The sequence below is a fragment of the Anoplolepis gracilipes genome, unplaced genomic scaffold (assembly GCF_047496725.1).
Source record: "Anoplolepis gracilipes unplaced genomic scaffold, ASM4749672v1 Contig19, whole genome shotgun sequence".
NCBI classification, from domain to species: domain Eukaryota; kingdom Metazoa; phylum Arthropoda; class Insecta; order Hymenoptera; family Formicidae; genus Anoplolepis; species Anoplolepis gracilipes.
Genome location: NW_027328667.1, coordinates 1,493,994 through 1,505,128, shown reverse-complemented (window position 1 = coordinate 1,505,128; position 11,135 = coordinate 1,493,994). Strand labels below are relative to the sequence as shown.

Below are 11,135 nucleotides of genomic sequence, written 5' to 3'. Positions count from 1 at the left end.
TATAACTCAAAAAATACTTAATGAAAAATACTTTGTCATAAGTGTTTTGGAAAGCTCTCGAGATGAGCTACAAGAATATGTAAAAATATATAGGGTGTTCCATTTAAAAAACTTGAAGTAACCTTCACGTGATTTTCAAATGACTTTTCAAGGTCAAACCAATGGTACCATCTTATGGTCCCCTCGAAACCATACAACTTTTGTCTGAAACATTTTTCTCTCCCGGGCTTGGTTTTCGAGATATTCGACTGGATGGATTAAAATGGTCCACCCTGTATATATATATATATATATATATATATATATATATATATATATATAAATTATTATACTAATGTCAACATAAGAAATAAAAATTTTAAATAGCAAACAAATTTAACGCTCTTTGGTTATTGCTTTTTTAGACAAGCTTAAATTTTACGTTTTTTTGCATAATTTTTTTTTATTTGTATCAGTTTCAATCGCATTTGTTTCCTTAATTTGAGTGAGCGTATTCATTGCACTTGGAACACTTATTTTTACTAATTTTGAAGATTTTCTTTTTTTTTTAGTTGTATCTTTTTCAACATTATCATTCCTGTTTGCTTGCTTGATTAGAAAAAAAACATACGTGTAATTAAATAAAAATGGATAATATTCTTTGTAAATTCATAATTATGTTTTTCACAGCCGACAAGAGTTACAGTATTGTTTTCTTTGTCAATGATCTTCATTATTTCAAATAATGTGTTCACATTAATTTGTCCATGTTTGAATGCTTCTATTGCTCCTTTTTCCAATTGTGAAAGCATATTAAATAAAGCCAGAGAAGGATTTACTAAATATCCTTTCGTTTTTAATTCAATTAATTTATGCCTTTCTGGTATTGGTTCATTTGGTTGTAAGATCAACGTTTTCAAGCATTCTTCGCAAATAATATGATTTTTATTATTTATATTTTTAAAAAACCTTTTTCCTTTTCTCGCCACATATCCAGCAATGTATGTCATAACATAATCTGAAGTCGTACTAATATGTAAATCATGATCATGAAGAATTGCTGAAGCATATGGTAAAATTTCTGTATTTTTTCCTCTGTCCAGGATAGTATCTATCTGACTTATCCATTGCTCTTCTCTTTCTTTTTCATCTTTAATATCTTGGATATTTATAAGAACATTCATTATTTCTTCCGTAGACACGTTACAACCTTTCGGAGGTTTCACGAGAGAATATGTTGATATTAGTCTGTACATTTGTATAAATAATTGAGAGTCAGGATGATCATTGGAACCACAACAATTTTTCATCATCCCAAAAAATCTCTGCAAAAGTAATTTCAATTATATATTACAAACTTCGCATTAATAAATTTTTCAAATTTTTTAATTACATGGGAAAATGAAGCTAAAAAAATGAACTATAACTTTACAACTGAGCAAACTTGTTATGGTTTGAAAATTTCTTCACTCTTGAAATTTGTTCTTTTTTGATCCAAAAATGTAAATTTAAATATTTAATGACAAGTAGAGTAAATCAAGACAATTTATATTTTTCCATAATAAAAATATTTATTATGGAAAGGTATATTTTATTAACATTTAAAAAAAGATAAATATACATATCTCTAAATTGTCTTGATTTACTCTACTTGTCATTAAATATTCAAATTTACATTTTTGGATCAAAAAAGAACAAATTTCAAGAGTAGCTTTTAAAGAAATTTTCAAACCATAACAAGTTTGCTCAGTTATAAAGTTATAGTTCATTTTTTTAGCTTCATTTTCCCATGTAATTAAAAAATTTTAAAAATCTTCGATATTCTGCAAAGTTCAAATAAATAAATAAATAAATAAATATATTTATTAACCATGTTGTATATATATATATATATATATATACATATATATACATATATATATAACATAGTTAATAATAAATTAAAATTTTACATAATTCAGCATTGAATATTGCAATTACTACATTATAAAGTTACTTGTAATGTTATTTATACTTATATGATTACCTTGTACATTTTGTTACCCGGTTGTAACGAATTTTTAGGAGTGCGGCTATTCATGGCTGTAATTAATGCATTCATTTTTTTGCAGAATTTAATTGTTCCAGCATCATTTAAATCATGATAAATACCTGCCTCTTTATATAATTGCATGGTAGGTGCTACATTGAAGAACTAGTAAAAATAATAACGTATGACTAATATTAATGTCCATCAACACAATCAAATTACGCACTAAATAAGAAATATATTCTTCATCTACATACTCGAAATGCCATTGCAACATTCATTTTTTGGTAATATTTAGGTTTTATATATGATGTTCATCCAAACGATAACTACATTTCAAGTTAAAACCTTGAGAATTTTCGATGACAAGTATTGCATACCAATGTTTCAAAGAAATTACACCATCTGGAGTCTGTATGTAACAAAGAATAACAATAATATAAATTGTTTAATATCAACTGAATATTAAATGTACATATTATTATATTAATGTAAATATATATATATATATTAACACACAATACACATACATATAAAACATAAAATTATTTATTACAATTATTGATTATTTTTTTACATTGGTCAATTATTAAATTAAATATAAATAGAAAGAATATATATATATGTAATTGTGTGTAGTAAATTCTTATTTGTAAATGTAATATAACATTTTTTATTTTTGCTATTTCTAATACAAATTATTAAGATTACCCAAATTCCTGCATATCGATCAAATTGAGAAAAATAATTTCGGAGACATTTTATCAAATGTGGAAAATAAAAAATGAACCATAAGCGTCTTTCTATATCTACAATATGCTGTACACTAACACATTCTTTTGTTACTCCAAATATTTTCCACATAGATCGATTCCATGATGCTCCATCTGACACTACAGCGTCTATTTTTAATCCAGATCGTTCTGCCAGAATAATGCACTCCGTAATAATTTTCTGCAAGATTGATGCACTTGCACTACCAATACTCAAGAAACAAGCTAAAGACTGAACCCATGTTCCTTTAAAGGGTTGAAACATAAGGACTAATGCATGATCTCCTTTTTTTTCTTTTGTTCTTCAGTAGTGTATTGACCTAAATTAACAAAACCTTCGATTTTAAGGTTTGTGCGATTAAAATATAAAGTTTTGGATAATTTCATTTCATCTACTAGTAAAACGCCTATAAAAAATTAATTCGTATATTAAAATATATAACATTTATCGATATTACTTAGAAATTTCATTCCTTCTATAGTTGAACTTATTTTTTGTAAATAAAATAATTGTATATATAATACATATGTATACGGCATAAATCTTTCAATTATATTGCGGCAATGTTGCAGCAATAGTGTAATGTTGCTGAAATATGGTTGCAATGTAATTGAAAGATTCATGCCATGTGGGTAGTATATACCTCGCGTATCATTAGATTCCATATTTGCTGTTTTCTTTTTTAACATTTCAAATGTGCTATTTTGAAAACCGTAACAGCCTTTGATGCTCTTCATATAACGATTTAGTGTTTCAACTGAAGGCAGTGTTAGGATATTATGAGATCTTAAATAATTGTACGTTTTTGTGCTTTTAATCCGAAGCAAAATGCATTCGTATATCCATTCGTTTGAAAATCTTATGCCCCTCTTATCTTTTAATTTTGATGCTGCAAAACAAGCTTGAACTGCCAGTTGTTGATTTTTGGGCAATTTTGAAATTACTTCTTCAATTATTTTTTCGTTACTTTGAGAATATTTATGCTTCAAATTTGTTATCTTATTGTGTAATTTTATAATCTGTATAAAATTTATATTAATAAGTTAAAAATGAATTCCAATGAAAACCGTAATTGTGTTTCTTACAAAAAAATATATCTTGTTTTGAAGCCTCTTTTGCCGATATTTGTAATTCAAATTTGATACTTGTAATTTTTTGTTTTTATTTTTTAATTTTTGAATAGGTGTTAAATCAAACGATTTTCGTAATAACATCTTCCAACTCTTTGTACAAGCTAAACATCTTTTATTCTTTCGTTCCCTATTATGTTTTGTATGAATAACAAAACCTTGACAATTTGCAACGCTGTAATAAAAATTTGTATATTTTATTTAAAGTATATTTTATATTATGTATAATTATGTTATATAAAAGCAGAAGTACAAACTTTTGCATAAGTATATAAAATATGCATACGGAAATTAATTAGTTCAACAAATGCATAAATAGACCAATAATTTTTTTTATACATATGTCTATGCAAAACTTTTTACTGTCAGCGCAAGCTTAACACTATAATAAAACAAAAAAAAACTTCTTAAAAAATAAAAGTAAATATTAATATTTTTATGGATATGTATATTTTTATGGATACAAACTTAAATTTTAAAATATAATTTGATGCACAAACCTGTTTTCATTAACCTTTTCACAAGGAAAAAAGTTTTCCAATTTCTTCAAGATTTGTTTTATTTCTTGAATGTTGTTAAGTATTTTCGTATCAAAAGAAATTTCTTTATCTCCAATGAATACCTATAATTTATATACAAATTATATTAATAATTATATATATTAATAACTTTAAAAAATTATAGATGTAAATATGTATATACAAATTAAATAATCCCAGATAGCACAGAAAATCCAAAAAGAATTCGTTTTTATATAACCAATCCAGAACCCTTTATTAAACATAAAAAGATTCGTTTTTGTATTCTATAAGCTAAAGAGTACAAAAACAATTCATTTTATTTTTAATAAAGGGCTTAGAATTGGTGACATAAAAACGATTTCTTTTTGGATTATTTATATATATTTTCAAAATTATTTACTGCACAACTACATGCTCATACATTACACCACTATCAACGTATCAAATTGCATATACGAATTTTTAAGATGACGACCAAAGGTTGCAAGTTATTCCATTCAACGGACTTGCCACTATACGGAACATTTTCTGTGAGCAACTTTTCCTCTCTCTACACTATGTAGTTAGGTCTCCTTATTCTTACTTCATGGCTGTGTCGCGGACCTCTCCCTCCTCTCCGCGTACCCCTCGTCTACAAACCGCGTCGCGGACCTACAGCTGTATCGCGGACCTCTCCCCCCTCCCCGCGTACCCCTCGTCTACAAACCGCGTCGCGGACCTACAGCTGTGTCGCGGACCTCCCCCCCCCCTCTCCGCGTACCCCTCGTCTACAAACCGCGTCGCGGACCTGCGTGACGTCACTCCCCCACGCCCGCGGGTCCTCCCCGCCCTCGCACCCTCCTCGAGCTCCTGAGTTAGAAACCCTGCTATATCACTACTCATATATACAGAGATAAATAATAACAATTAAGTTTTATGCATATAATAATTTCAATAAAGCTTTTGTAAAAGGAGAACGAAAGAATAAAAGAAGGGGTTTTGGAGGTCGCCTTCTCTTTCCTCCTCCTTAAAAGAATTTTTCTCTCACACATTAAAGCTGTTCTCGAAAAGAAAGAATCAATAAATTTGCAAATGTTGTGCATCCCCAACATTTGTCTAAGGTGGAGGGTGTTACGTCCTGTAGACTTCACGATTCTTTCTTTTCGAGAAGAATGCATAAACATTTAGAGATAATGATTCTAAGAACTCTCTACGGCGAAATATCAAACAGTGAGAGCTGTCACTTTAGTCACACTCCACGAATATTACGTTACGGGGATAATAAAATTTTTAACAAACCTCCGTAAGGCGAGACCAACTCTAAATAAGACAACCAAAGAAGTCTTAGAAATCGAATAAAGAATAAACACTTGAACTGCTCTCTAACTCTAAAAGAATTTTAAATAAAACAGAGTCACCGTAACTCGAAGCAGTTGTTTAGAACTGCAATCATAAATTTGAAACAGCGACGAAAACTTAAGAAGCATTCGATAAGAGAGCTCGCCTGACGGACCACCTAAAGTGACAGCTGTTTATAATAAATTTCTAAATAGCGATAAGTGACTCTGACGGTACCAAACTCCTCATTGGCCAAATGGAAAAATCTCTTGAACCAATAGAGAAGAAATTTTTGAGACTCGAAGTCGAAGGAAACACCCCCTAAGCATATGAGGGCGTTAATTAAAATTCTAATTCGTCCAATTGTCCAATGGAGAGGAGGTACGAATTCTAGTATTTAATGCGAAGAGCAATGCGCCGCGACATCATCATCACTACTTCGGTTCGATCTCTCGTCCACGGTACTAATATTTTCTTCGACCTCGGCCTCGAGACGCGGAATTAATTATTCCATCTTCATAGTTAATTATTCGAGCGTTAACACCTTCGGGTATTAATAGTTTTGATTCCGCGACGTGTGCTTCGACTGATATTTGACATAGACTCTCAGTGTAGTGGTTGAGTGTGCATTAAAAATTCAACACAGTATCGAGCGTTAGACGTTTCAAGTGTTTGTGCCATTCAACACGAAAGATTCGATCGCTAACCAGGGCACCTATAAAATTCAGGCGGACCCCACGAAATTCGCTGCCGAGGTCCTCTTCGAAATTTAAAACCGACCAACGCACTCAAGAAGTAATAAGTCATTAGCAAATAGTTTTATTTGATTGGTACTCCTCTTAAACTAAAAATCTATGAAACAGTTCCTGGTCTATTGGTAGATAATTTAAATATTAATATTTCAATTTTTGTTTGTCTGTCCCCTCTTCTTCTCCTCTGTTTACTCTCATTTTTATTTATTTATTTTTTTTTTTTTTTATTTTTCTCTTTACCATTGTATTTATGTACACCGACATTCACACGTCAGGTTACTAAATACAGTTCAAGGTAATCTTTTTATTTGTCTTTTACTACTGTATTTATGTACACCGACATTCACACGTCAGGTTACTGAATACAGTTAGAGGTAATCTTTTTATTTTTCTCTTTACCATTGTATTTATGTACACCGACATTCACACGTCAGGTTACTGAATACAATTCAAGGTAATCTTTTTATTTCTCTTTTACCCCTGTATTTATGTACACCGACATTCACACGTCAGGTTACTGAATATAGTTAGAGGTAATCTTTTTATTTCTCTCTTTACCATTGTATTTATGTACACTGACATTCACACGTCAGGTTACTAAATATAGTTAAGGGAACTTATATCCCTTCCTCGTTTCTCCTAATACTGATAATAAAACCTTGTCAATTTGTATAGTCGTACTGTTACTACAACCAATTTAAAGCCTATTATTTTAATATTAGTGTCAATTTTTTCTATTCTAATACTATTGCACTTATTATCGATAGTAATCTATATTACTTGTTGTTCTCGGGTTGTCTCATTATTCTTACTAGTTTTGTAATTTAACAAATAAATTACCCAAGAACTGTTTCCCCAAAGAAAAATAAAACATTAACATTTCCTCGCGGGGGTTCATCCAGTGGATCCTGCCACCCTCAAGAAAATTAAGTCGGCGCAAGAGTAAACAAACGGCGCCGTAACCATCGCACGATTAGAGTCGCGGCTAGGGCCTTAGCGAATAAGAATTTCATTGTAGACTTTTCAAAAATTAATGTAGAGTTATTTAAATTACTTATAGCTAAACAAACAAACCCGCAAACAAAAACTGACATCTCCTCCTATTTCAATAAACATTCCTCCTCCTCTTCCTCCTTCAAGAGAGCCGGAACCATCCCGCTCACCTGACCCATCTCCTCGTATCACTATCGATTCCCCTCCCCCTTCACACCTCATAGTATCGTTCTCTCACGAACAACCCTCCCCATCTGCTCTCGGTTTACCGGGCCCTTCCAACGAAACTCCCTCTACCTCTGAACCCCCTCCACGTCCACCTTCAGCAGCTTCTACCATCATCCTGGGAGAGTAACCCCCATCTTCTCCTCACAATTCACCTGATTCTCAAGAAGAATCGGACCAAATTTGGAAGTCCCTTCGTGATATTGCCGAGGTCATCGTCGACCTCGAGAAAGAAAACGCGAGTTACGCCGAAAATTCCAAACACCAAGAACCTCCTCGTCCCTTGCCTTAGGATCCTATCCAATATTTAATCAATAACCTCCCAAGAATCCGACATCCTCTCCCAGACGGCTCGTATACAATCGGGCCTGGCCCTGTTGATTTAAAAACACTGCACTCCGTCCTTGCAAACAACCCTGCGGGATCCGTTATCCCATGGTTCCTCCCCGGTCATAGGTATCCCCTCGCCGTTTCAATAGAGGCTCTTTGGAAGAAATTTCCCCCTTGCACGATTACCTTTAAAGAGTTATAATTCTTTTCCTGGCCCTTCCCTTAAAATTTTAAATATTATTGTATGAATACCAGTCAGGTAATAAGTCCTTTTTTTTCCACTTCCAATTTACCTGACTGACGTCCCTCCGAACTAATGTAACACCCACGAATACACACACACACACACACGCACGCACGCACGCACGCACGCACGCACACATACACTCAATCTATTAATAAGATTCATTAGTCTAATTAAAATGCTAATAATTTTCTAAATCTCATATACATATATATATTTTCATTTTTATTTAATAAATGAATAAAAATTAAAATTTTAAAATTTTAATCAAATTTATTAACCCTTTCAAACACATTCCCTGACTCTTAGATCGCACAAGGTCCCGTCCCGCGTAATAGGAATTAACTTCCTTTACCGAAAAGGGACCACCGAACGAACGGCCTACTGACCTAGTAAAAGAGACCCTCGAGGTCTTTGACCAGGTCCTTGCACAGTTCTTTCGAGTCGAGAGCGTTAAGGTTTTACGCGTTTCGACAAGGGTAAGTTCTGTCCTTTCGTTATCTCATTCTTTTTCCGAGTCTGGACGTAACATACATATATTGTATATATATTTTTATATATAATTATATATAATTATATATAAAACATAAAATAAATATATATGTATATATATATATATATATATAGAGAGAGAGAGAGAGAGAGAGATTTTATATATAAAAAATATTATATGTATATATACAGGGTGGACCATTTTAATCCATCTAGTCGAATATCTCGAAAACCAAGCCCGGGAGAGAAAAATGTTTCAGACAAAAGTTGTTTGGTTTCGAGGGGGGGATAAGATGGTACCATTGGTTTGACCTTGAAGAATTATTTGAAGGTCACATGAAGGTTACCTCAATTTTTAAATGGCATCCCCTATTTTTTATTACATATTCTTGTAGCTGACCTCGAGAGCTTTCCAAAACATTATAATCAAATGTTTCTTCATTAAGTACTTTTCGAGTTATAAAGCTCCAAAGTTACAGTTTGAAAAAATTCAAAATATCTCGTAAAATATTCACTTTCTGATAGTCTTATCTTACATGATTCAATTAGTCAAGGCAAGATTTGGACATGATCTAACCGGTCAAGGCAAGACCAAAACATGATCCAGCCAGTGAAGGCAAGATCTGAGCATGATGCAACCAATAAAGGTAAGATTCGAACATGTTGCATACTCTACACACACACACGCGCACATACACACACTTTGCATACACTTGCACACACCCTAAACATATTCCACACACACTCACACATAGGTTATGTGACTTAACCTACACGCATGTACACACACTTTACATGCTCTTACACACACCACACGAACACTCCACACACATTCCGCACACATTCACACATAACCTATACACACATACACATACCTCACACACACTTATACATCCCACATTTACACACACACAAATAATCGGCCCATGTAGACGATTGCTATAAATCCTGTTCGCAGAAGTACAAACCTGATTGATCCTTTGATTGTTCTTGATATTCTACTCATCTCAAATAGTCTATTTTTGAAATAATATACCCTCTATTGTTTCCAATAAAATATCGACCAGAAAATTTATTTGTCACTATTTAGGAATCAATTGATTACGAAAATCTCTTCCACTATTGATCGGAGTATCAAACTTTATTACTCACAATCAGAGGCTTACGTCTGCCGACAATACCCATGGCTGATTATCGTCCCTCAGAGATTGTTGATATTCTCCTTGTTCTCGGAGAATGTCAACTAAATTATCATGAAGTTTCGCGAGTTTACCGGAATCGTTACCCCAAAAGAGAACAACATCCGAATCATACTACAATCCGGGACCTCGAACTAAGAGCTCGCCAAGGCCATTTAGAATGTCAAAGAGCACATCATGAATATGATGAAGATGATGTTCGTGTGCACGTTATCTTGGCATTCATTCATCTTAATCTTCATACAAGTAGTCGTATTATGGCTAGAGAAATTGGTGTCCCGAGAACAACGATCTTAAGAATTTTGAAGAAAATGAAGTACCATCCTTACCATATCACGTTAGCACAAGCTCTTACTCAAGCAGATATGCCGTTGCGTGTACAATTTTGTCAATGGGCACAACAGATGATTCGAGCTGATCCGAATTTCTTCTTTATGTTATGTTCTCTGATGAATCGACGTTCAAAAATAGTGGTGAATTGAATAGACATAATTGCCATTATTGGTCGGATGTTAACCCATATTGGCATATACAAGAAGATAATCAATATCGCTGGAATGTGAATGTTTGGTGAGGTATTATAAATGGTTTCTTGATTGGTCCTTATTTCTTTGAAGGAAATGTTAATAGTGTAAATTTTTTGGAACTTCTCAGGGATCATTTACTACAATTGCTTGAAGACGTTGATTTTCATACACGTCAAAGAATGTGGATACAAATGGACGGGGCGCCACCTCATTATGCGGCAATAGTGAGAGCTTATCTAGATCGAGAATACAATGGCAGATGGATTGGGCGACGAGAGGCCATCGCATGGTTTCCACTATCACCTGATCTAACTTCACTTGATTTTTATTTATGGGGGTATATTAAAAATGTGGTTTATGAGCATGCGCCTACAACTAGAGAAGATATGATAGAGAGAATAAGAGTAGCAGGCTTTTTGGTCAACGTGCAGGCCAGTTGACCAATTAAATTTCCGGATGATCCCAAAACCATGCCCGTGTTTCATGTGAGGTATGGACTCCGGAGTTATCCTGCACTAACCGGATAACTGATACATCCTCTGCGGGATAGATTGCGCGTACTGAAGGAAGAAGAACATCCTCCAGTATGCAAATATAGTTCGCAGAGTTCGTCCGCGAGGGAA

At 33.1% G+C, this 11,135-nt stretch overlaps 1 pseudogene; it reads right to left on the bottom strand.

The window, feature by feature from the left end:
- Positions 1–616: 616 nt before the first annotated feature.
- LOC140675593 (uncharacterized) lies at positions 617–9,971 on the bottom strand (annotated as a pseudogene).
- Between the last annotated feature and the right edge of the window lie 1,164 nt (positions 9,972–11,135).